General features: G+C 43.2%; 4 non-coding genes across 4 annotated transcripts; all 4 read left to right on the top strand.

Annotated features, from left to right (window-relative positions):
• The first annotated feature begins 18,202 nt into the window (after positions 1–18,202).
• Positions 18,203–18,274, top strand: trnae-uuc (transfer RNA glutamic acid (anticodon UUC)). The gene has a single exon. It is a non-coding gene; the product is annotated as a tRNA-Glu (tRNA).
• A 1,076-nt stretch (positions 18,275–19,350) lies between these two features.
• On the top strand, positions 19,351–19,422 carry trnae-uuc (transfer RNA glutamic acid (anticodon UUC)). Its single transcript has one exon. It is a non-coding gene; the product is annotated as a tRNA-Glu (tRNA).
• Positions 19,423–24,122: 4,700 nt separating this feature from the next.
• Positions 24,123–24,196, top strand: trnan-guu (transfer RNA asparagine (anticodon GUU)). The gene has a single exon. It is a non-coding gene; the product is annotated as a tRNA-Asn (tRNA).
• Positions 24,197–24,380: 184 nt separating this feature from the next.
• trnav-aac (transfer RNA valine (anticodon AAC)) lies at positions 24,381–24,453 on the top strand. Its single transcript has one exon. It is a non-coding gene; the product is annotated as a tRNA-Val (tRNA).
• Positions 24,454–26,440: the final 1,987 nt, after the last annotated feature.

The following is a 26,440-nucleotide window of genomic DNA, read 5'->3' as shown; positions in this document are numbered from 1 at the left end:
AATTCCAGCAACTTACTGTGAGAAGCTTGTGGAAGGCTACCCAAAATGTTTGACCCAAGTTAAACAATTTAAAGGCAATACTACCAAATACTAACAAAGTGTATGTAAACTTCTGACCCACTGGGAAAGTGATGGAAGAAATAAAAGCTGAAATAAATCATTCTCTCTACTATTATTCTGACATTTCACATTCTTAAAATAGAGATCCTAACTGATTTAAGACAGGGAATACTTTCTAGGATTAAACATCAGGAATTGTGAAAATCTGAGTTTAAATGTATTTGGCTAAGGTGTGTGTAAGCTTCTGACTTCACCTGTATACAGTATTTGCAAATTCTATGAATAAAGTAGCATTAAAAAAACATGGAAGGCTATATGGTATCCAAAATGAAATTTGAATGTTTAATATGTATCTTTAGTGTGTGAAGTATGACAAAGAGCACAAGAACATAAAAGCAGGGTTAGGCCTTTCAGCCCCTCAAGACTATCTTGCCATTTAGTATAACCATGGCTGATCTATGCCAGCCTCAACTCCTCTTCTTTGCCAGTCATAGATGAGTGCGTCCCCACAAAATTATTCAGCATCTTTCCCAGCCAGTAGCCCTGGATGAATCATGAGATCCAGGATCTGTTGAGGGTCAGATCAGTGGTGTTCAGGTCTGGGTGACCAAGTAAGATACAAAGGGTCTAGGTACGATCTCCAGAGAGCCAACTCACATGCAATGCCGGGCCAAACTTGAATCGCAGAAAGATGCTCGCTAATTGTGGCAGGGTTTTAATGCTATCACCTCTTGCAAAGTGAAAGCAAGCGACGCAGGTGACACAGGGTTTCACTTCCAGGTGAGCTAAATGCCTTTTATGCTTGCTTTGACCATCAAAACATGGAGGCATGTTCACAAACTCCTACAGTCCCCGATGACCCTGTGACTTCAATCCCGGAGGCCGACGTGAGAGCATCTTTCTGGATGGTGAACCCATGGAAAGCATTCAGCCCAGATGGGGTACATGGCTGAGTACTAAAAACATATGCTGATAAACTGGCTGGAGTGTTCACTGAGATCTTTAACCTCTCGCTTCGGCAGTGTGAGGTACCCACCTGCTTCAAGCAGGCTATATCAGTGCCTAAGAAAAACGTGGTAACCTGCCCCAATGACTATCATCCAGTAGCACTTACATTCACTGTAATGAAGAGGCTGATGATGAAACACATCATCTCCTGCCTGATGAGACTTGGATCCGCTCCAACTTGCTTGCTGTCACAACAGGTCACAGCAGATGCCATGTCATTGGTTCTTTACTCAAGCCTGGAACATCTGGCATGCAAAGATGCATACATCAGGATGCTTTTGATTGATGAATTGGCACATAGGACAAGACTGAAAATCTGGCTGAGTGGTGCCACGGAAACAACTACTCACTCAATGCCAGCAAGACCAACGAGATGATTATTGACTTCAAGAGGAGGAAACCAAAGATCCATGAGCCATTCCTCAAAGGGATATCAAAGTTCGAGTGGGTCAGCAACTTCAAATTCCTCAGTGTTATCATTTCAGAGGATCCGTCCTGGGTCCAGCATGTATTTATTTAGATTGTGAGAATGCTCAGACCTCTTTTATTGTCATTTAGAAATGCATACATGCATTTAGAAATGATACAATGTTTCTCCGGCATGATATCACAGAAAACAAGACAGTCCAAAGACTAACACTGACAAAACCACATAATTATACTATATAGTTACAGCAGTGCAAAGCAATACCATAATCTGATGAAGAACAGTCCATAGGCATGGTAAAAAAAAAAATAGTCTCAAAGTCCCGAGTCGATAGACTCCTGAGACCCCGATAGCAGGCGGCAAAAGGAAGAAACTCCCTGCCATAAACCTCCAGGCACCGTCAACTTGCCGATACCATGGAGGCAGCTGACCACAGCCGACACTGAGTTCATCCGTCAGAAAACTCCAAGCTTCCGAGCAGCCTCTCCGATACAGCCTCCCAAGCGCCATCCTCTGCCGAGCGCCTTCAACCTCACCCCGGCCGCTGAAACACGCAAAGCCGAGGATTTTGAGGCCTTCAGCTCCAGAGATTCCAGTTACCACACAGTAGCAGCGGTAGCAAAGCAGACATTTCAGAAGTTTTCCAGATGTTCCGCTATGCACTCACATCTGTCTCCATCAAATCAGGATTGTGCACGGTCCCCTACTTGACAGATAACAGATATTCATCACCAGAGAGGCCACGCGCACTGCTGTTGCACCGCCATCTTCTTCCGCATTATGAAGAAAGCACACTAGTGCCTCTACTTTTTTAGGAGTTTGCGAAGATTTGGCGTGTCACCTAAAACTTTGACAAACTTTTATAGATGCACAGTGGGAGTATACTGAATGGTTGCATCACAGCCTGGCATGGAAAAAATCAATGCCCTTGAACAGAAAAGCCTACAAAAGGTAGTGAATATTGTCCAGTCCATCACAGGTTACGCCATCTCCACCATTCAGGCCATATTCTCTTCTCACTGCTGCCATCAGGAAGGAGGTATAAGAGCCTCAGGACCCACACCACCAGGTTCATGAGCAATCATTACCTGTCAACCTATTAGGCTCATGAAACAGAGGGGATAACCTCACTCAACCCATCACTGAACTGTTCCCACAATCTATGGACTCACTTTCAAGGACTCTTTCTCTCATGTTCTCAATATTTATTGCTAATTTATTTTCTTTCTTTTTTATTTGCACAGATCATTGTCTTTTGCACATTGTGTGTCTGTTTGTCCTGTTGGGTGCAGTCTTTCATTGATTCTATTGTGTTTCTTGTATTTACTGTGAATACCTGCATTAGGTTGTAGATGCTGACATGTATTATTTTGAGAATAAATTTACTTTGAGCTTTGAGTTCCCCATAGACCTCAATTCTTCAATCTTTCAAGTATCTCCACCTTAACTATATCTGATGATCTGGCTTCCACCATCCTAATGAGCAGAGAATTCTAGAGAACACTGATTTTCTGAGGGAAGAAATTACTACACACCTTGTTTTAAATAGACAACCCTCTATTTTGTCACTGTGCCCCATTGTTCATGACTGTCTCGCTGGCGGAAACATTTCCACACCTACTGTCAAGCCCCCTTTGGATCTTGCGCATTTGAAGTTCACCCCTTCTTTCTTCTAAACTCCAAGGAATACAGACCCAAACTATCTACATTTCCTTGCCTAACCCTAACACTCTCATCCCTAGAATTAGTCTGGTGAATCTCCTTTGGATGTGTATGAACTGCACAGTATACATCTTTCCATGGAAATATTTTCAAAGAATTAATTTTTGGAAGCGAACCTATAAGGAAGTATTAGGTTCACTTCTAAATTCCTCTTCCAGTCTTATAATATCACAGCTAGGAAGTACATTGCCAATCCTTCATCATTGCTGGGTAAAGGGACTGGAACCCAGTAATCAGCAATGTATAGGGATCTCTTCCATCACACGGATTGCAACAATTCAAACATGAAGCTTGTCATTCACTGCTCCAGGAAAACTAGGCATTTGTAATTAATCCCCGCATCCAGGAAATGAATACATTTTTAAAACCATAGCCAGCTGATGTTCGTACAGTAAGGAAAATGTATGTAGGTTGGTTAAAAATGTTCTTTCAAGTATTAGATGTAAGAAATGCAGATGAATCTTATCTCAGCCACATATCTGTGATTTTAGCAAGAGTGAGATTTAATCTCATTTTGAAAACTGACTGAACATGCTGTTTCCTCTCTGTAGAACTTGATACTTTTCAGATAATTCTCTTTCTCACGTCTTCTGCATTAAAATACATGCAAAATTACAATCATGACTGAAATGCAGCTATATTCTTGTGCAATCATTCTGAATATTAACACAATACAGGGTAAATGAAGTAAGTACAGATACAATGGATGAGCATATTTCTTTGCCATATGACCTTGATTCTCGTCCCACACAAGATAATTATTCACATCCGCCAATCTATTTTACAGCTACCTGAATGACTGTTGTAAGCTCCGTTGATAATTTGCACGCCCTTTACTGAATATGAGTCTGTGCAATACAATTCTTTTCAGGGAATTATTTTTTCAGTATTGATAAATGTTAAATGGTAATGTTATAAGTGCATTTTCTTTTAATAAGAACTAGGTTCAATAAATGCTATCGGGCTGAGTGTGTGATATCTATAAACTTCTGTTCACTACTCGGAATGGAAAGAAAATCATAGCAAACTATTTCAAGTGGCTGAAAGGTTCTGCCCTGACAGCATTCAGTGCAGCTGAACCCACAGTCACCGATGTCAGTCTTCCAGACAGTGAAACTATGGGCTGATGGTGTTCCTGGCTGCGTCCTTGGATCTTGTGCAAATCAACTGGCGGGGATATTTGCAGACATTTTTACCTCTCTCTGCTTCAATCTGAGCTACCCACCTGCTTTAAGAAGACCTCTGTCAACCCAGTCCCCAAAGAAAATAAGGTAAACAGCCTTCATGACTACCGCCCTGTGGCTCTGACATCTACATCACGAACAACAGGAATTCTGCAGATGCTGGAAATTCAAGCAACATACATCAAAGTTGCTGGTGAATGCAGCAGGCCAAGCAGCATCTATAGGAAGAGGCGCAGTCGACGTTTCAGGCCGAGACCCTTCGTCTTCCTTCAGTTAGTCCTGACGAAGGGTCTCGGCCTGAAACGTCGACTGCGCCTCTTCCTATAGATGCTGCTTGGCCTGCTGCATTCACCAGCAACTTTGATGTATCTACATCACGAATTGCTTCAAAAAGCTGCTCATGGCACACATTAAGTCCAGCCTCCTAGACACGCGGCCATTCGCTTACAACTGAAGAAGCACACCTGCAGTGGATGCCCTCTCCCTGACCTTACACTCATCTCTAGACAGTAAAGGCACTTATGTTAGACTATTGTTTATTGACTACAGCTCCGCCTGCACTACTATAGTTCCTGCAAGCTCATTACCACATGCCTACTCTACTCTCTGCACAGCCATGACTACATTTCCAGATTCTGCTCTGCTCCATCTACAAGTTTGCAGGTAATACCACCATAGTGGGCTGTATCTCAGGTAATGATGAGTTGGGGTACAGGAAGGAGATAAGGAGCTTAGGGACATGGTGTCATGGGAAAAACATTTCCCTCAATATCAGCAAAACAAAAGAGATGATCATTGACTTCAGGAATGGAGCACATGCTCCTGTCTATATTAGCAGTGTTGGAGGTTGAGCGCTTCAAATTCCAGGGAAGACTGTTTGAAGTACTGAGTGAGAGGGTGACATCTTGCAGGGTGAGAGCCATTTGAAAGCTACAAGTGTCACAATGGGGGGTGTTGGGAGCGGACCCAAATGCAAGACACAGACACTAAAGAACAAGGAACAGGACTAGGACTAGAATTAAGCAAGGGAAGTGGGGAAGAAGGAACACTGGACATGACACAGGCCCTGGCCGAGACAAGGATGCAGGGCCTGGGCTAAGACTTGACTAGGATAGCAGAACCAGGACATGGAACTTAGAACTGGGAGCCTGGGCTTGGACTCCGAGCCAGACACTGAACAAGGATCCAGAACCTGGGTCTTGATTCAGGCTCGGACCCTGGAACTAGGCGAGGACATGATGTGGTTACAGGACTGGACATGGCTCGGGTTTCTTCGAGGCTTGGGTATGGACTCCGAGCCAGACACTGGGCAAGGACCCAGAACCTGGGACTTGACTCGGACTCGGACTCCAGAACTAGGCGAGGACAAGGCATGGTTACAGGACGAGGAGAGGCAACAGGACTGGACGTGAGACTCCTGGACGGGACGAGGGAACCCCAGCACCAGGCTGGGCGAGACACATGAACAAGACGAGAACAGAAAGCCATGGCTTGGACAGGACAAGGTTCTAGGATCATGACTAGGACTGGATGAGACCCCGAAGCCTTGACTTTGCCGAGGGAGAGACCAGGAACACAGAGCCCTGATTGAGGGAGAGACAGGAACGCAGAGCCTTGGCCGAGGGAGAGACGGGAACGCAGAGCCTTGGCCGAGGGAGAGACGGGAACGCAGAGCCTTGGCTGAGGGAGAGATCGGAACATAGAACACAGAGCCAGGACCCCTCTTTGGAAACAGGACGTGGGGCCTGGACTCATACACAGAATGCGGAATACAACGAGACAGTTCTCAACACAAGGCAGCGGCAAACGACTGGACCTACCTAGCGAAGGCGTGGACACAGACAGTTCCCAACACTAGGTAGCGGCAAACGGCCGGACCTACCTAGCAAAGGTATGGACACAAACAGTTCAAAACACCGATAGACAGTTCCTTATCTTGCTCCAGCAACTGAACTTGACAGCAGTGTGGGGGAGGGAGGGAGAGAAGCGAGGGAGAGAGAGAAATGGGGGGAGAGAGAAAGGGGGGGAGAGAAGCGGGGGGGTGAGAGAAGGTAGTGAGAGAGCAGGTGACAGAAATTTGTGTAGGGGAAGGCATTGCATCTGGTTGCCATTAGTTTTGAGGAAATTATGGAAAAAGGTAGGTCTGGTCCTCAGGTTGGGATTGGATAAGGCCAATTTTGATGGTATAAGAAAGGCTCTGGCAAGTGTGGATTCTGAAAAGAAATTTTGAGAATACAGACTTTGTATGATCTAGTGAGAATAAAAGGCTGAGGTAGTTAGCAGGAAAGCTGATGAAGGCAAAGCAGTGGATGCTATCTACATAGATTTTAGCAAGGCCTTTGACAAGGAATAGCATGGAAGGTTGGTCAACAAGGTTCAGTTGCTTGGTGTTCAAGATGAGACAGTAAATTGTATTAGGCATTGGCTTTCCAGAAGAAGCCACACAGTGGTTGTAGATGGTTGATTCCCTGACTGGAGGCCTGTGACTAGTGATGTGCCACAGGATCAGTGCTGGGTCTGTTGTTGTTTGTCATCTTTATCAATGATCTGGATGATAACTGTGTCTGTAGAAAACATCCTATCTGATTGCATAATATTCAGATTCATATTCAAATTCATTTATTCATCAAATATACAGTGAAATGTATTGGTTCAATGGTTCCATTTAATATCAGAGAATGTATACAGTATACAACCTGAAATTCCTACTCTTCACAGACATCCAGAAAACAGAAGAAAACCCCAAAGAATAAAGGACTGAAAAATGTTAGTTTTCCAAAGCCCCCCTCCCCCCAGGCACAAGTAGCAGCAAAGCATCAACCTTCCCCCTTCCCCCACTTGTTCCAGCAGAAAGCATCAGCCCCCACCACCACCCACTACGGAAGCAATAGCAAAGCCCACAGAGAGGCCAAATCTAGAGTCCATTAAAAGCCACTGTTCATCCCAAAGACTGATAATTCATGTGCTCTCTCTCTCTCTCTCACTAATGAGGAAGACAGGGGTATCTCTCCTTCCACAGTGAGAGAGAAGGCCAACAGCTTGCTGTTTCAATGTTACAGCCTGCAGTATCACTTTTATTTCGAGTTCCCCTGCCTCGACGACCACCAGACTCTCACTCACCATCAAAAGAGGGAGAGAGTGCGATCGCTGGAGTGCAGAGGCCTCTGACAGCCACGCCCGCTCTTTCGATGTTCTGATAGCCGCACCCGCTGTCTCAATGCTCCGATCTCCTGCGGCTCTTCAGCTGGCGACACCGGTGAGGAATTGGGTCATCCACAGGGCTGCAACAGGCTGCACCACAAAGACACACATCTTCCAAGCCGCTCCTGGAGATATTAAAGACTCTAGGCCACTAGGCAGGCTCTGAGAGTGGGAACCCACCACCATGAACGACCACAGTTTGAGTGCGGCTATAGATCATGGACTCTGACAGGCACCCAGCTACCTTCAAAAGGAAAGAAGAGACATTAAAGAGAAAACTTTTAACTGTTTTGCAGATGAACTCAAAGAAGTCAGTTTGCTTTATCAACCAACATAACCCAAGGATGTGCTGGGGGCAGCTGCAAATGTCACCACACATTCCAAAACAACAACATTACAAGCTCTTTCCTCTCACCCACTTTCACACAGAGACAGGCCTCCAATCCCAGCACATGCTGTCTATGAGTCCTTAACTCTGTACTCTGAGACTTACAGACATTAGGCCCGGACTTGCAGTCATGTCACTTCGACCTTCAGCTTCAACCTCCGGTATTAACTGCACCAATCACAGAACTTTGAACACCAGGCCTCAACCTCTGGACTCACATGGACTTACAGCCCTGTGGCTCACTGACCTGGTGTACACCCTGACCTGTGGGGTCACCAGCCCTTGTCCATGAACTTGCCGACTTCAGTCATTGACCACAGAGATCGATAGCCTTCGTCCATAGTGCTTGCCAACCCAACATCCATGGGGATCTCTGGCTTTCAACCATGAAGTGCTCCACCCTGAACTCTGACCACTGGCTTCTACACTTGACTGTCCCTGACTTCTAACTCAGCCTCATCCCTGTCCCTAAACCCAGGGCTGGACTTTAAGCAGGGCTAGGCTGGGCTGCAGCCCAGGGGCCCGAGCTGCAGCGGGGCCCAAAATAGGTAGCTATCATCATGGCGGACAAAAAAAAAATACGAGAGTGGAGCACAGAAAAGAAAAAGGAAACAAGAAAAAGAGGACCGTGAGAAAGAAGCATTAAAAAAGACATTGAAATTGACGGATTTTTTAAAACCCGTTCTCGATGATGCAGCTGTACCATTGCTCTTGTCATAGTCTGAGACCAGTGGACAAATGAAGACTTGTTCACCAGCTAGCGCTAGCTCCAGCGTTAGCACAGGACCACCGTCCTTGCCACAGTCAGCAGCTAACGGCTTTAGTGACCGGAGAGCATGAAAATAGCGAACACCTCAGGAAAACTATACTGACCTACGTTATACTAGCGTCTGACAGCGGAAGAAGAGATACAGAACTGTAAAAACAGTTCGAGTCAGTGTGTGTCTACTAGACGGAGGTATTGAGAAGAGTGGTGTCGGTTGTGAAGTTTTTTGTCGAGAGGGGACTGGCTATCTGAGGCTCCAGTGACATATTTGGCAGGCCTGATAATGGCAACTACATGAGCATTCTAGAGGTAATAAGTGAGCTTGACCTGTTTTTGAAGGCGCACATACAGAAATTTGGAAATGCAGGATCAGGCACCCCTTCATATCTTTCACCTAAAACATGTGAGGAGTTTATTGAGATCATGAGCGGTCGAGTTCTGACAGAGATCGCCAGTGAAATCAAAATGGCCAAATACTTTTCTATTAGCATCGATTCAAGCAAAGATGTTGCACACGTAGATCAGCTCATACTCATTTTACATTCTGTTTCAACTGATTGAAACATTCAGGAGCGATTCTTACAGTTTCTACCCATCAGGAGCCACACAGGGGAGGCTTTATGTGAGTCTGTGCTCAAAGTTTCAGGAGAGATGAATATAGACATAAGCAACTGCAGGGGGCAGTGCTATGACAATGCTGCAAATATGTCCGGTGCATACAAAGGCTTACAATCCCGCATTAAGGAAATCAATCCACCTGCTGAGTGGGTTCCATGTGCAACACACACAAACAGCGGATTTTTTTTCAGCTTCGTGCAGAATACGTTCAACTTCTGCTCCAAGTCAACTTCTAGGTGGAAGGTGGTGACTGCTGGACTTCAGCCCTAATGCGAACAAGCGCACTGAAACTCTGAAGTCTCTCTCTAATACTAGATCGACTGCACACGCAGAAGCCACACAGGCATTGTGTGGAAATTATGCCAATATTCAAGATTCGTTAAAGAGCATTGCAGATGACATTAATCAGAATGTGGCAACTAGAAATGAAGCAAGGTCACTATACAAAAAATACACAAGCTTCAGTTAGCTTTTCTGAGCAAATTGTGGCATTGCATTCTTCAGTGCTTTGAAAGTGTAAGTGTTGCACTGCAAGCTGTAAATCTAGACCTGTGTAATACTGTGGATTTGGTGAGATCACTGCGGGGATAGTGATAGCTTGCATGATCAATTTGATACTTTTGAGACCTAAGCTAAAACTATGTCTCCAACTGTCTCATGTGTACAAAGGAGACACCCAACGACTAAGAAAACGTAAAGCCTTTCTGGGTGAATCCACAACACCTGATGTTGGCTTGTCAGCCAGAGAAAAATTCTCAGCGACTGTTTTTTTTGGTCGTGATGGATAGATTACTTGCAGAAATTGATTGCAGATTTGCATCATGTAATGACCTTAACAACACATTTGGCATCCTAAACAATATCGGTTCTCTCTCTGTGCAAGATCTGCGCAAGAGAGCATCTGATCTCCAAAGCAGATATTCAGCTGACCTGGAGTTAGACTTTGTGAAGGAGATTGTCCATTTCAGGGAATTTGTAAGTGGCAAAGATATTTCATCCACAACAGAGCTTTTATGCTTCCTCAGACAAAAAACTTGCAGGTCATCTTCCCAAATGTAAGCATTGCTTTGAGGCTTTACCTGACTTTCCCCGTCACAAATGCAAGTGGTGAGCGATCTTTCTCCAAGCTCAAGATAGTGAAGAATAGGTTCAGGTCCACAATGGAACAGGACAGACTGAATCATCTTACTCTGATGTCACTTGAAATTGATCTTGTTTGGAAACTAGATTTTAGTGATTTGATCAAGGACTTTGTTGCAAAGAAATCCAGAAGAAGTCGGCTTTAATTTTGAAAAACATGCATCTGACTTGGTAAATATCTAGGTTTGTGTGTCAGTGCTGTTCCTGTTTTTGTGGCAATAGGCTAATAGTTGACTGTTTACAAACCTAGTAAGTAATAAGTGGTCTTTACTCTGCAAGCCACACAGTACAGCAATAGGTTAGTATGTGCTAGATATTTTTCAAAATGATTGTTGGAGTATTGTCAAGTTTCCTAGTTTGTCATAGTGCCATCTCTCTTGGCCTTTTTGTCTCTCATTTCCATTTTACTTTCTCAGAACACACGGTTGAGAAAAATACCTAGATAAAAAAGCTTTGGCATTATTTGAGAAATAAGGCCTGTGGTATGTGCAGCAATAGCTAAATAAAGATTTAAGATACTTCGTCTCCCTCATAACTTTACTAAGCCAACTAAGCCTAGGTCTATTTTTGAGTGCTTTAGATGCTGTCCTTCAAACTAAGAATCTGCATTACTTTCTGTCCTCCCTCTTAAGGCCTGTAAGCTTATAGCCTATGTATTGTACTAAACCAATGTGTTGGTCCACAGCTTTGATATTCAGACCGGTACAACCTTTGCTCTTGTCCCTGCCTTCTTTTTTGCTTGGTACAGCAGCATTTTACGGCAGCCCCGGCCCCACTAAATCCGGCCCTGCCTAAACCCTAACCTGACCCCTAACTCCCTGCACTGACCTCCAGACTATCCCTACAAACCTAAAAACAAATAATTCGAAGCCACGGCCTCCGGACATTGTAGCTCAGCGCTACCTTGATCAGAACATGACTGAATTGCATGTTGTGTAGTTAAAAAAAAACACAGCTTAGTTTGACAACTGCTCTGCCCGTGACTGCATGAAACTGCTGAGAGTTATGGACCCAGCTCAGTACTTCACTCCAAAGCCTCCTCTCCTTGGACTGTGTCTATATTGCACCAGTAACAAACCAGCATAATCAAATCAAATATCCACCCTGGGAATCCTCTCTTCTCCACTCTTCCATTGGGCAGAAGGTACAAAAGCCAAGAGCATGTACCGCCAAGGACAGAATCTGATCTGCTGTTATAGGACTATTAAATATTTCCCTAGTTTGATAAATTGGACTCTTGACCTCACTAACCACTACCTCATTATGATCCATCACTTCTTTTGTCTACCTGCAGTGCACCTTCTCTGCAGCTGTTATTGTTTTGCCTCATTCTACTTCAATGCACTGTGTAATGATCTGATCTGTATGAACAGTATGAAAAACAAGCTTTGCACTATATCTTGGTACCTGTGATAGTGATAAACTAATACCTATAACTAAACCAAAACCAAAACTAATAAGCTATTGATGCCTAATTAAGCTAATCTTTTTGCCTATACATGGTCTTCCTTCCTCCATTCTTTGCATATTCATTTGCTTATCTAAGAATCTTTTAAACCTCCCTATTGTATCTGCCTCTCCCACTCACACTGGCAGCCCGTCCCAAACACCCACCACTCCCTGGGCAAAAACTTACCCCGGACATCTCTAAAATGTCTCCCTTTCACTTCAACTGCATAGCCTCAATTTTTAGATATTTCTGCCATTGGGGTAAAATACCCGCCACCTTACATAATTTTATAAACTTCTGTCATGTCTCCTTCCATCCTCTACAGCTCCAGAGAAATCAACCCTAATTATAAGCTCTCCTTATAGCACTTTCCTCTAACCTAGGTGGCATCTTGGTAAATCTTTGCTGCACCCTCTCCAAAGCCTCCACATCCTTCCTGTAATGGGTTGAGCAGAACTGAATGCAATATCCCATCTGTGGCCTAGCTAGGGCTTTACAAAATGGTAACATATTATCCTAGCTCTCAAACTCAATATCTCAACAAACAAAGGCAAACATGACTTTACCACCCAATGTACATGTTAGCCACTTCCACAGAGTTATGGACTTGGACCCCAAGATCCCAGAAAATAAAAAAAACTATTTTCATGTCATTTTAGTTCCTTTAGGTTCATTTAGGTCCCCTAATTCTTCACGCCTCTGTTAATGAGATATTTTCTCTATCTATTTTGTCAATAACCTATATGATTTTAACTACCTCAATCAGATCATCTTGCAATCTCCTCTGTTCCAAGGGGAACAAAGCCTGCTTCTTCTGTACAGCTGCACCTGTTTCCAAACTGTGACAACCAAAACTGGACACAATATTCCAGATGTAGCCAAAATCATTTTTAATATAATTGTGAAATTTGATAAATAGTGAATTGTAAAATTCTGAATTCCTTGCTCTTGTACTTGATTCCTCAGTATAAAGCCCACTACTTCTGTTTCCTGTACCTACACTGCTACAACTATTAATAATTCACAGACTTCAGCTTGGATACAAACCTACTATACTGCACTTTATCAAGTGCATTTTAGAAAATGATAACTATCCGAGCAAGCAGATGAACTTGATCCATCACCTTTAATACTTTATCAAACACCTCTATTGCTTTTTAGCCATAATTTTAAAAATCCATGCTGGATGTTCTCTCATAAACCTACACTTGTTCAATAATTGCTAGTTCTATCTTTATTAATGTTTACCAAATTGAATCTGACTGGTCTGCATTACTAGATTCAGCCGCAAAGTCTTTTCTTAACTCACCTGTTATATTCTGGCTGTCATTCTACACGCAGACACTGAGTACCCATGAACAGGGCCGTATTAACCTAGTAGCAAAAGTAGCATAAGATACGGGCCCCGCATTTTCGAGGGCCTCACACTAAATACTTGTAAGCTGCAGTCTGGTGAAATCGATATCTCACTGTATTCTCACGACGATCTGGCAACACTGTTGTTTTCATGTCGGGGGAGCTGCATGGTATGTGTGTGCAGGCGTGTGTTGGCTCCTTGCTATGTCGTGGTGACCTTTGTGCCATCTCCCACACTCTCAAGCCACTGCAGCGTGCGCTGTTACGCCGCTGACTTTGACTGTGCGCTATGTTTTGCCGTCTGGACCAGTTGAAAGATTTGTGAAGTTTTTGGATGTGGAAGGTCATAGTGCTGAACAGCTCGCTCAAAGTTTAATTCCACGTCCCATTCCCATTCTGACATGTCTATCCACGGCCTCCTCTACTGTAAAGATGAAGCCACACTCAGGTTGGAGGAACAACACCTTATATTCCATCTGGGTAGCCTCCAACCTGATGGCATGAACATCAACTTCACATTGCCCCACCTCCCCCTCGTACTCCATCCGTTATTTATTACATACACACATTCTTTTTCTCTCCCTCCTTTTTCTCCCTCTGTCCCTCTCACTAAACCTCTTGCCCATCCTCTGGGTTTTCCCCCCCTCCCCCTTTTCTTTCTCCCTAGGCCTCCTGTCCCATGATTCTCTCATATCCCTTTTGCCAATCAACTGTCCAGCTCTTGGCTCTATCCCTCCCCCTCCTGTCTTCTCCTATCATTTCGGATCTCCCCCTTGCCTCCCACTTTCAAGTCTCTTACTAACTCTTCTTTCAGTTAGTCCTGATGAAGGGTCTCGGCCTGAAACATCAACTATACCTCTTCCTATAGATGCTGCCTGGCCTGCTGCGTTCACCAGCAACTTTTATGTGTGTCGTTCAAAGTTTACTTGACTTTTTAAAGGAAAATGACATTGATATAAAAGACTGCTGTGGTCAAAGTTATGACAATGCCAGCAACATGAGTGGCAAGTATAGTGGCTTACAAGCACAAATTAAAGAGCTGAATGAGTTAGCGGATTACATTCCATGTTTTGCGTGTTTACTAAATTTGGTTGGAAAATGTGCAGCTGAATGTTGTCAAGAAGCATTAATTTTGTAGAAACCCTGTACACATTTTTTTTTCTGCTTCTACTTATCGGTGGGATCTCTTTTCTGCTGCATTATCTGATGGTGGTGCTCATTTGCCCATTGTGAAAAGAATGTCAGATACCAGGTGGTCAGCTTGTGCAGATGCAACAAAAGCACTTTTACACAGCTTTTCTGCAAAAAAAAGTCTTGGATGACATTTCAAATAACAATGATCAGAAGGCAGAGTGTTGACAACAGGCTCGTGGACTACTTTCAACCATGATGAAGTTGGAAACAGGAATAATGGTCATATTGTGAGATCAAGTATTACAGCATTTTCAAATAACCAGTGCTTCTTTGCAATCTTCTATCCAAGACTTGAACACAGCTTGTCCAATTGACATTGGACATTCAAGCATAGCTTGAATATATCCTTGCATGGATATATTCAAGCTATGCGGTCTACTTTTTCAGACATTAAGCAGAAAGCCAAGGATCTGACCAAGTGTGATTATCAAAAGCAAACTCAAAGAAAACACGAGCAAAATCGTGCGTATGATGATTTCAGTGGTTCCAGCACTCTTGATCCACTTGTTGAATCTCAAACGCCTTCTCAGAAGTTTAAAAGCCGAACATTTCTTGCCATTGTTGACAGCTTGCTTTCTGCCCTGTCAAATAGGCAGAAAGCTTATCTAAAGGTGAATGGTGTTTTAGATTCATTCATCAGTTACAGTTGTTTACACCTGAAGAGATCGTAAAGAGGTCATCAAATCTTATTAAATCATATCCGGAAGATCTGGAAGAAAGTCTTAATGAAAAATTTGTGCAGTTTACTGAACTGTTGAAAACTGATCTTGCTCCTCACTTTGGCGCCAAACAAGACCTTGTAAAGCTACAGTTGTACCGTTTGATAACTGACAATTCTTTGGAGTCATGTTTTCCAAATGTAGTACATGCCTTGCGCATCTATTTGTCACTCATGGTTACCAACTGCAGTGCAGTACGCTCATTTTCAAAACTGAAAAGGATTAAAAATAAACTAAGGAGCACCATGGATCAAAACAGATTGAACAATATCACTCTAATGAGCATTGAATATGAACTTCTGCGTGAAACAGACTTTTCCAGTATCATCAACAAATTTGCTCATGTTAAATCTAGAAAATCTAACTTTTAAATTGTAGTTTTGTTACTTTTGACATTTGAAATTGATACCTACATGTAAGTAATACTATTACTGAAGTGTCAGACATTTGTTGTATTATCTGGCTGTATAGCAAATGAAAAAGTTGAATTACTTTACTATGCAAGTAAATAATTTATGTTTTAATAATTATGTGCATTTTTTAAAATTTAGGGCCCCTTTATAACATATGCTACAGGCCCCGCACTAGCTTAATCCAGCCCTGCCCCTGAACATAGAACAGTACTGTCATAAAAGGGGCGTTGGTGCAGACCCAAATGCAAGACACAGACACTGAAGTACTAGGAACAGGACTTGACTAGAGAGCTGAGTTAGGGATGTGACTGGATGCAGACTAGGAGCTGGGACAAGAATACAGACTTGGGCTAGGACATTGGCTAGGCAAGCGGGACCAGGACAAGGAACTGGGAACTAGGAGCCTGGGTTTGGACTCTGAACCGGAGACTAGACAAGGACCCAGAACCTGGGTCTTGACTCGGGCTCGGACCCCGAAACTAGGAGAGGGCATGGCGAGGCTTGGGTATGGACTCCGAGCCAGAGACTGGGCAAGGACCCAGAACCTGGGTCTCAACTCAGGCTCAGACTCTGGAACAAGGCGAAGACATGACGTGGTCTTGGGAGACAGGACTACGTGAGGCTACTGGACAGGACGCGGCACATGAAGCCTTGACTTGGTACTCAGGAACAGCCGAGCCTTGGAGTTGGGACGACAGGAACCTCAGAACCTTGGACTTGGGATGACAGGAACGCAGGACACAGAGCCTTGGTCTTGGGGAGGACAGGAGCACACAGCCTTGGCCTAGATCACAGGAACACGGAGCCTTGGACTTGAGAGACAGGAACACAGGGACATGGAACACAGAGCCAGGACCCATCCTTGGGAACAGGACTTGGGGCCGGGGCTCTATACAGAATGCTGAACACAGCGAGATGGTTCCCAACACTAGGTAGCGGCAAACAGCCGGACCTACCTCACGAAGGCGTGGATACAGAGACGGTTCCCAACACTAGGTAGCGGTAAATGGCCGGACCTACCTAGTGAAGGCGTGGAAACAGAGACAGTTCCAACTCAACCATAGACAGTTCCTTATCTTGACACAGCAAGGCTCCGGTCTCGCTCCAGTGGTAGAATTTGACAAGGTTGAAGGGCAAGGCTCCAGACACAGGTTGCCGGGCAAGGCTCCAGAAGGAAGGGGAAGAGAAGGGAACAGTCCAGCCTCTGGATAATGGCAAAGATGGCCTGCTTACCCAACAGAGGCAAGGACAGGAAGGGACAGATCCAACCACAGGGTAACGGCAAAGACAGCCTAACTTACCCCACAGAGGCAAGGACAGGATACTGATGAGACAAACCAGTGCCCACACTTGATCCCAGGGCCACTTATATTCCCAGCCCCAAGACAAGCATCAAGTACCTATGATTAAGCCCAACTGAAACAAGGGACAGCCGGAAGACCCGGAGTCTGGAGTCCACGGACCGGACCGTGAACCAGAACGCAGACTTCACGGACCAGACCACGACAAGTACAGCACGGGACAAGGTCTGTGCCAATCATGATGCAAATCAAAATAAATCCATTTGCCTATCTTTCCATTCTCTGCACATGTGCTTGTCTACATATTGCTGTTGTATCTGCTTCCAGCACTTCCCTGTTAGTGAGTTCCAGGGTCTACCACTTCCTGTATATAAAAAACATGCTTTGTATATCTCCTTTAAACTTCCCCCTTGCACTTCATAGTGAAAGAAAATTGGATGGCTATGCAGGAGGAAAGTGATCTTGGAGTAGGTTGAAAAGTAACACAACATTGTGGGCCAAAGTGCTTGACAATGCTCTTCTATATTCTACATTCACCCTAAAACAATGCTATCTGGTACTTCCACCCTGGGGGAAAAGATATACTATCTGCACTACCTATGTCTCTCAATACACTTCTATCAGGTCGCCCCTCAAACTCCAGCACCTTCCCGAGAAAAAAAAACAACCCAGGTTTGTATAATCACTCCTTATAGCTAATCCTCTCATCCAGGCAACATCATGGTACACCTCTCCAAAGCCTCCACACCCTTCCTATAATGCGGCAACAAGAATTGCACATGGTACTCCAAATGTGGCCTAACCAACGTTTTATAGAACTGCAATGTGATTTCCTGACTTTTCTACTCAACACCCCTCCTGATGAAAGCAACATAACTTCTTGATCTCTCTATACATCGTTTCTGAGAGTCCGCCCATTAACTGTATACTTTCCTCTTGCAATTAACCTCCCCAAAGTGAAACACCTAACGCTGGATTTAATCTCCATCTCTTATTTCTTTTCCACTTTTCCAACTGGTCTATATCCTTACGTTTGACAATATCCCAACTTTGTACAACTCCACCAAATTTAACGTTGTTAACCATTGTTTACCTACATTTGTGTGTGTGCATATATATAGTCAGATTATAAAATATAGAAGTGCTCTTTTATTAAGAGATAAAATTGAAAATTAACGTTAAAATACACTAAAAAGAACATTTTGAAAGGGAGACCAGGTTAATTAATATATTTAGTAAACTGTATTTCAACATCTCCCATATGGTCTAGCGGTTAGGATTCCTGGTTTTCACCCAGGCGGCCCGGGTTCGACTCCCGGTATGGGAAATAGTTGTTTTATGTATTTTCCTTATAAAAAAGTTTTTTTGTTCTTGGTACGTAGTACAGGGGATTTGGCTTGATCGCATTTATACTACGTTTAGTGGTCAGGATAAATCTACACACTATCCCTTTCTATCTGGTTTGATGCCATTGTTGAATTTATTATTCGGTTTTCTTCGACTCGCTGGTAAGGTAACATTTATCAATTGCTGCGCCACTTTCATAAATGATTGCATTTTTTTCCACGATGATGTGGAGTGGGAGGTTTCAGGATTCAGATCCATAAAAGAGGGGTTGGGATTTAGATGCCCAGGATTTTCTATGAGTTGGAGGGAAACTTCAGTAGTGGTTTTCTCATCCGTTTGCTGCTCTTGTCCGTCTTCGCTTTGAGGTCACAACCAACTATGGGAGATACTTACGGAGTAACCCAGGAAATTAATTGCAGAAAATCATAAACTCTAAAGATTATGCAGACGCTGGAAATCTTGAGCAACGCACACAAAATGTTGGGAGTAACTCAGCACGTAGTCAGCATCTATGGAGGGGAATAAACAGATGACGATTCCAGCCGAGACCTTTCATCAGGACTGGAAAAGAAGGGGGCAGAAGCCTCACCTGCCCATCTGGTTCCCCCTTCGTTCCATGGTCCACTGTCCTCGCTTCTTCTTCTTCTTCCTCTTCCTCCCGCTCCTCCTCCTCCTCTTCTTCTTCTCCTCCTCATTCTTCTTCTTCTCCTTCTCCTCCTTCCTCCTTTTTCTTCTTCTTTCTCCTATCACCTCCCAGCTTCTTAATCCATTCCCCCCACGACCCCCACCTACCTTTCCCCTCACCTGACTTCACCTATTACATGTCTGTAAGTACTCCAACCTTCTCGTCCATTTTCTTCTGCTACCTTCCTTTCGAAAAATAAATCAAAAAGATCATAGTATATAACTATATAAATTCTTGTGGAGTAATTAACATACATAGAAAAGTACAGCACCATACAGGCCCTTTGGCCCACGATACAACTGCAAAGTCAATCTAACAACTACCGTGATGTACGTTTATTAAGACATTTTGTAAACCTGCCAATATCAATCTCCCATATGGTCTAGCGGTTAGGATTCCTGGTTTTCACCCAGGCGGCCCGGGTTCGACTCCCGGTATGGGAATTGAAGTTTTTTTCCCCCCGGTTTCCTTTTTTGTTGTAGTTTAATCACTTTTTAAAAACTCTTTTTCTTCCAGTACACACTTCAGGAAAAGTCGTGACAGACCTCATTTATTTTTCTATCGAAATTAAAATTAACTATGTGCTCTTACTTAAATGGCTGATGCAGCTCTTCAGTAGTTTTCACGTTAGACCAGGAGGGACCACTGCAGCGTAAATCTACAGAACCATGAATCATATAGAACAACCACCAAAGCGTTGTGTTGTTTGGAAAGGGAAGTGCCAATAATGGCAGTGTTCCGTACATTTTTTGAGGATTTGGGTTCATAATTTAAAGCGAACGTCATCGCGACTCCACATTTAATATATTTAACGAGGGCTTTCTAGTGCACCGTTTACAAAGGCGGAATATTTGTTTTGCGGTGGTTTCGTATTTTAATTCGGTCACTCTGTGTCGTGTTCCGGGTGCAACATATTTAAGGCGGACACGAAAATGGCAAGTTTAATAGAGTAATCGGTCTGTAGTTCCGAGTTATGATGATATGACTCTTAAGGCGCCTTCGTTTAGCTTGTTAATTCTGGTTTGTAATCAAACCTTACAGCGCTCTCACCAGGCAGTAGCAACAAAGTTCTCCTCGCTTTACCACAAACAAAAACATGCCCAGAGAGAGAAAAAAAACTTAAAATGCCGGCCACTGTTCAGAAGTAGATAGATTCCCGGACATAAGGGAACTGAGGAATTTTAGGAGCTAAGCTGCAAGATTTTGAGGAGTGATGAGCACGTCCCAATGGCTGGATGGAGCCCTCTTGCCCCTAATGTTTTGTGTTTCTCAAGAACTAGCCGATAAGCATGAAGGTTTATCTCATGTGGTGCAAGAAACTGCTGGGTTTATCAGTGTAGGAGAGCAAAAGGGAGGTGACCAAGAGCAACATGCAACTTTTAGCAATGGTATCTTGCTATCAATACCAGGGACTCTCCATGCAGGGTTTATAGCCCAAACGTCCTAATTTCTCCCCCAACCCTATGCCCCACAGTTGCTGCTCGACCTGCTGAGTCTCTCCAGCAAACAGTTTACATCTACTATTATACTTTCCTCTTGTCTCACAAAGCTAATCTTCCATTCTTGTCTGTCTCTCTTGGACCATAAGGGCTTTTACCTTTTTTGACCTGTATGCTATACAGGTCCTTGTCAAAAAAACCTTCTCGAAAGCAAACAGGTTGCCTCCTCAAAAAAAATCAGTCTTTAGACATCACTCTCCTTGTTGCCTCCTCAAAAAAAATCAGTCTTTAGACATCACTCCCCACAGCAACGCATGCCTTAGAATAGACAAACCAAAGTTTGGAGTAAAATAAAACAGACTGCTGAAGGAACTCACCCTGTCAAGCAGCTTCTGTGAAGTTATAAGTAATTTCATGGAGATAAATTTTAATCATGTGTTTTGGATTTGTGGTCTTTTTAAGAAAGTATGCCCCATTAATATTAAGGAATTGGAATGTCATGCATACAGTTCATGAAGATCAAATCAATACACAGTGCATTGAGATAGAACAAGGTAAAACAAGCTACAAAGAAAATGAAATGCAGGCAGAAAATAAGGGGCCAGGTCATAACGAAGTAGATAGTTGAGGTCAAGAGTCTATCTTATAAGACCATAAGATATAGGCCATCTGGCCCATCGAGTCTGCTCCACTGTTCAATCATGGCTGATCCTTTTTTCTTCTCCCCGTAACCTTTGATGCCATGTCAATCAAGAACTTATCATTCTCTGCCTTAAATACACCCAATGACCTGACCTGGCATGTGGCAACAAATTCCACACATTCACCACCCTTTGGCTAAAGAAATTTCTCCGCATCCCTGTTTTGAAAGGGTGCCCCTCTATCCTGAGGCTGTGCCCTGTTGTCCTAGACTCCCCCACCATGGGAAACATCCTTTCCACATCGACTCTGTCTAGGCCTTTCAACATTTGAAAGGTTTCAATGAGATCCCCCTCATCCTTCTGAATTCCAGCGAATACAGACGCAGAGCCATCAAACGTTCCTCAAATGATAACCCTTTCATTCCTGGAATCATCCTTGTGAACCTCCTCCGGACCCTCTCCAATGCCAGCAATATAGGGGATAGGTAAAAAGCCGAAAAGCAGGACCTCCAGGGTAGTAATCTCTGGATTGCTACCTGTGCCACGTGCCAGTGAGGGTAGGAATAGGATGATTTGGCAGATGGATGAGAGGCTGAGGAATTGGTGCAGGGGGCAGGGTTTCGGATTTCTGTATCATTGGGATCTCTTCTGGGGAAGGTGCAACCCGTAAAAAAAAGGACAGGTTCTTCCTGAACCTGAGGGGGACCAATATCCTAGCGGGCACGTTTGCTAGAGCTTTTGAGGAGGTTTCAACTAATTTGGCAGGGGGATGGGAACCGGGAAAATAAGGCTAAGGAAGGGGCATTTGGTATACAACTAGATGCAGTGTGCAGTGAGATTGTCAGGAAAGACAAGCAGATGACAGGGCAAAATAGCAGTTAGTGTGGTAAGTTGCAGTGAGGCATGGGGACAAAATAAAGAAGTGTGATAAATACAAGGATGCATAGTAGGTATAGGTAGGAGAGAACAAATGAGGTACGTACTTGATATATAAGAAATGCAAGAGAACACTTAAGAAGGAAATCAGGAGGGCTAAAAGAAGGCATGAGGTTCGTCCAGCAGACATGGTAAAGGAAAATATCAAGAGCTTCTACAGATATATTAAGAGTTAAAGGATAGCAAGGGACAAAGTATGTCCTCTGGAAGATCAGTGTGGCAATTTCCCTCGGGATCAATAAAGTATGACTATGACTAATCTTTGAATAAACTGTAAGAATAAGCCGGGAAATTATAGGCCAGTGAGCAGTGAGGAAGACTATCAGAGCTTGCAGTTGGAAAAACTGGCAGATGGAATTTAATGCAGACAAATGTGAATTGTTGGTCTTTGAGAGGATAAACCAGGGTATGACTTACATGGTGAGCGGTAGGACACGGAGGACTGTGGTGGAACAGAGTGATCGGGTAATACAGATCCATAATTCCTGAAAAGTAGCATCACAAATCAATTAGGTCATAAAGAGAGCTTTTGGCACATAAGCCTTCATAAATCAAAGTACTGAGTATAGGAGTTGGAATGTTATGTTGAAGTTGTATTAGACGTTAAGGTCTAACTTGGAGTACTGTATGCAGTTTGGTCACCTACCTACAGGAAAGATGCCAATAATACTGAATGAGTGCAGAGAAAATTTATAAGAACGTTGCCAGGACTGTAGGACCTGAGTTATAGGGAAAGGTTGAATTGGTTAGGACTTAATTCCCTGGAACATAGGAGAATGAAGGGTGATTTAATAGAGGTATACAAAATTATGAGAGGAATAGATGGGGTAAATGCAAGCAGGCTATTGTTCCACTGAGATCTTGGAACTAGAGGTCATGGGTTAAGTGTGAAAGGTGAAATGTTTGAGGGGACACAAGGGGGATTTTGTTTTTACTCAGAGTGTGGTGAGAGTGTGTAATGAGCTGCCAGTGGAAGTGGTGGATGCAGGTTCGATTTTAACACAAGAGAAATTTGGATAGCTAAGTGGATGACAGGGGTGGTGGCATATGGTCCAGTTGCAGGTCAATTGTACTATGTGCTGTGGTGTTCTATAATTCTAATAGTTCACCATTCATAGCCATCATCTTTATTTACCCCATAAAATTACAAAACGATATTTCAGGCTCTTGCTCAACCCAGCACCTCCACACACAGATCTTTTTGGTCTTAAAGTTAGCTCTTTTGTTAGCTATCTTCCTGTTCTTTATCTACTCATAAAACATGTTTGGATTCTCTCTAGCGACACTCACAAAATTCTGGGGGAACTCAGCAAGTCAGGCAGCATCTATAGAGGGTAATAAACAGTCGCCATGACCCTTCATCAGGACTGGAAGGAAGGGCTCGTAAACCAGAAGAAGAAAGGCGGTGGTGCTGGTGGTGGTGGGGGGTGGTCGGGAGGAGTACTAGCTGGCAGGTGATAGGTGAGACCAAATGAGGTGGAACGTGGTGGGTGGGAACCATTCAACTCATTCGTTAACACCACTGACCAGACAAAGATGTCCTAGACCACCCACCCCCGACGAGATTGTCTCCACTATTTTATCCACCTGACTGCAAGCTGTTTCCTCTTTCTCAGCTGTCTTTAGCTGTAAATTACCTTAATCTTTTTAATCTCATCTGAGGGTTGACCTCAATTACCCTACTTACTTTGAGTCCGAAGTGAATGTGTGTTACAGAGGTTTTGTTATACTCCATTGATTCCAGAGGCTGGTGGTTGACAGGGATTCCAAAGCCAGTTTAAGCAAGTGGTCGTAAATGATTGCAGTATTTGCGCAGCGAGGTTACTCATAGAAATTCCATAGTCACATAGAGTCCTACTGAAGGGTCTCAGCCCAAAACGTCGATAGTGCTCTTTTCCATAGATGCTGCCTGGCCTGCTGAGTTCCTCCAGCATTTTGTGTGTGTTGCTTGGATATCCAGCATATGCAGATGTTCTCTTGTTTGTCAGTTAATTTGTTGCGGTTTGCAGAAGGATTATATACACAGGGACAGCAGAATCTTATTATTTATAATAGCAACACAACTAATGAACCAATCACAATATTTTGTCGTAGTTCAGTTGTGTTTCTCATTCCATTATCGTCATCGTCTCTGTGGCGCAATCGGTTAGCGCGTTCGGCTGTTAACCGAAAGGTTGGTGGTTCGAGCCCACCCAGGGACGCACGAGTTTTTTCTTAATTTAAATTATCTTGATAAATTTAAAATACATTAGAAAGGAGACTGTTTATAAATATTGGAGTCAACTGTGATAATTTTAGCATAACTTAGTACTATCATTGTAAATGTATATATACATGAAACTTTAATTACACATGGGGGAACAAGTAAAACTTTCTTTTAACTTCGTTTCCGTAGTGTAGTGGTTATCACGTTCGCCTAACACGCGAAAGGTCCCCGGTTCGAAACCGGGCGGAAACATTTCTATTTTAATTCATTAAACATTTAAACTGCGAATTGAAACATTGTAAACACGAGGAATTCTGCAGATGCTGGAAATTCAAGCAACACACATCAAAGTTGCTGGTGAACGCAGCAGGCCAGGCAGCATCTCTAGGAAGAGGTACAGTCGACGTTTCGGGCCGAGACCCTTAGCTGTTCTCCGGTATTACTGCAGTTACAATCGCTGTTCACTAAGATTTGGAAACAGCGGAAGCTATATACTGCTGATTAAACATGTTTTCAATCCCAGGAATGGAATAAAATTGATAGAATAATGTATTTCAACAATGTTAATAAAATCTTTTTAAAGCTAGACTGCAGATGCTAGGAAGAAGAAAATCTGAAAATGCTGGAAGCACTCAGCAGATCCAGTCAGCATCTTTGAAAATAAGAACATTTCAGGCTGAAGGCCGTTCTGACAGTCTTATTTTTCACCTCCCCGCTATTTCTTTGTATTCATTCGAGTTCTTGCTAATATGTGCAACCTGTTCAAAGTATACGAAAAACAAGAAGGAAACCAGTTTTAAGAGCAAACTCCACTAGGGGCAAAAGGACAGTCTGTGCACGGAGCACAGGATGTTGGAAATTTCTTATGAAGCTACTTCGCATCTGTATTCGCTAAGGAGTGCATCTGCAATTAGAGAATTCATGTCAGAGCTGGTGAAATCCGGGAACAGGTTATCATTAAAAAAGAGATATAAAGTGGATTAAAGGTGGGTTACTCCCTGGGGTCTAGCTGGACGGATCCCTAGCTACTAAAGGAGCAAGGGAAAGCGATTTCTGGGGCCCTGGCAGAAATGATTAAATTTTTGGTTGCCACAGGTAAAGTCATGGTTATGGTGCAACTTTACAGCACGTAGTTTATGCCACGGCAAGAGTAAAGTGTGTAGTTCGTCACCACAGACAGACTGGGTTTGTTTTCTATACAGCAGTAGAGGTAGAAGGGATTCTGAGGGCAAAAGAAAAAAAAAATGAATGAAACAAAGTAAATTCTCATAATTGCTGCCTAAAACGAAGGGGCACAGGTTTAGGGTAAAGGATGTCGGGAAGTTTGCGTGGCACCTGAAACACATTGCCTGAGGTGATGGTGGCAATACTCTCACAACATTTAATCGAGTACTAGAATCCCCAAGGTGCAGAAGGCTATGAACGAAGTGCTGGGAAACAGGATTGGTATGGATTGGCATGAAATGGCTGGCATGGGCATGGTGTAGTAATGGACTGAGAGCCTGTTTCTGTTCTATTCTATAAACAACCTTTGTTTTGCTTCATATATAAATCTTTTTTATTTATCAAGTGTTCTGCTACAGCTTTGCTTGTCTATGTGGGTTGGATTTATTCTCATCCTTTTGAAACTAACCTTTCTTACATTAAATCTTTTTGACATTAAATTGTTCCTTCTTTTATTTAACTACACAAACCTCGTGGTATTATGATCAATATCTCCTAAAATTTCCTTGTTGAAAATGTCTTTTTTTGTCAAACTAAAAATATCTTGCTTTATAGTTATCCCAGAAAGTTTTTAGAAACTCTTCATCCTTAGCACCGTCAAGTTGACTCAGTTGGTCTCACATTCTCAGTGTTAGTACAAACCCTCTGATTACTTCACTTCAAGTATTCATCCACTATTTTCATTTTGAATGATACCGTTCTACTTTCACCATCTTTCTAGGGAATGCATTCTAGTTCATATCAATTGACTGTGTATGGATCATGGTTCGTCATGGTTGAAACTTTGAAAAAAACTTCCTTAACCTTCAGAGATCAATTCTTCTGCCACTGAGAGATTATCAAAATCTTTATGCACTTATAGAGCTCTATTGAATATGTGGAGCCTTCTCTGCTCCAATATAACAACTCCAGCATCTCGTTTGTCACAAAGGTGAAACCCCTTTCCCCCGAAACCCTTGGGTCATATTTCTAACTCTATGTTATTTCAATACTTGGGGGGGGGGGCAACAATTGA

This window comes from Mobula hypostoma, chromosome 7 (assembly GCF_963921235.1).
Source record: "Mobula hypostoma chromosome 7, sMobHyp1.1, whole genome shotgun sequence".
Taxonomy (NCBI): Eukaryota; Metazoa; Chordata; class Chondrichthyes; order Myliobatiformes; family Myliobatidae; genus Mobula; species Mobula hypostoma.
This window is presented reverse-complemented; position numbering and strand designations above follow the sequence as displayed.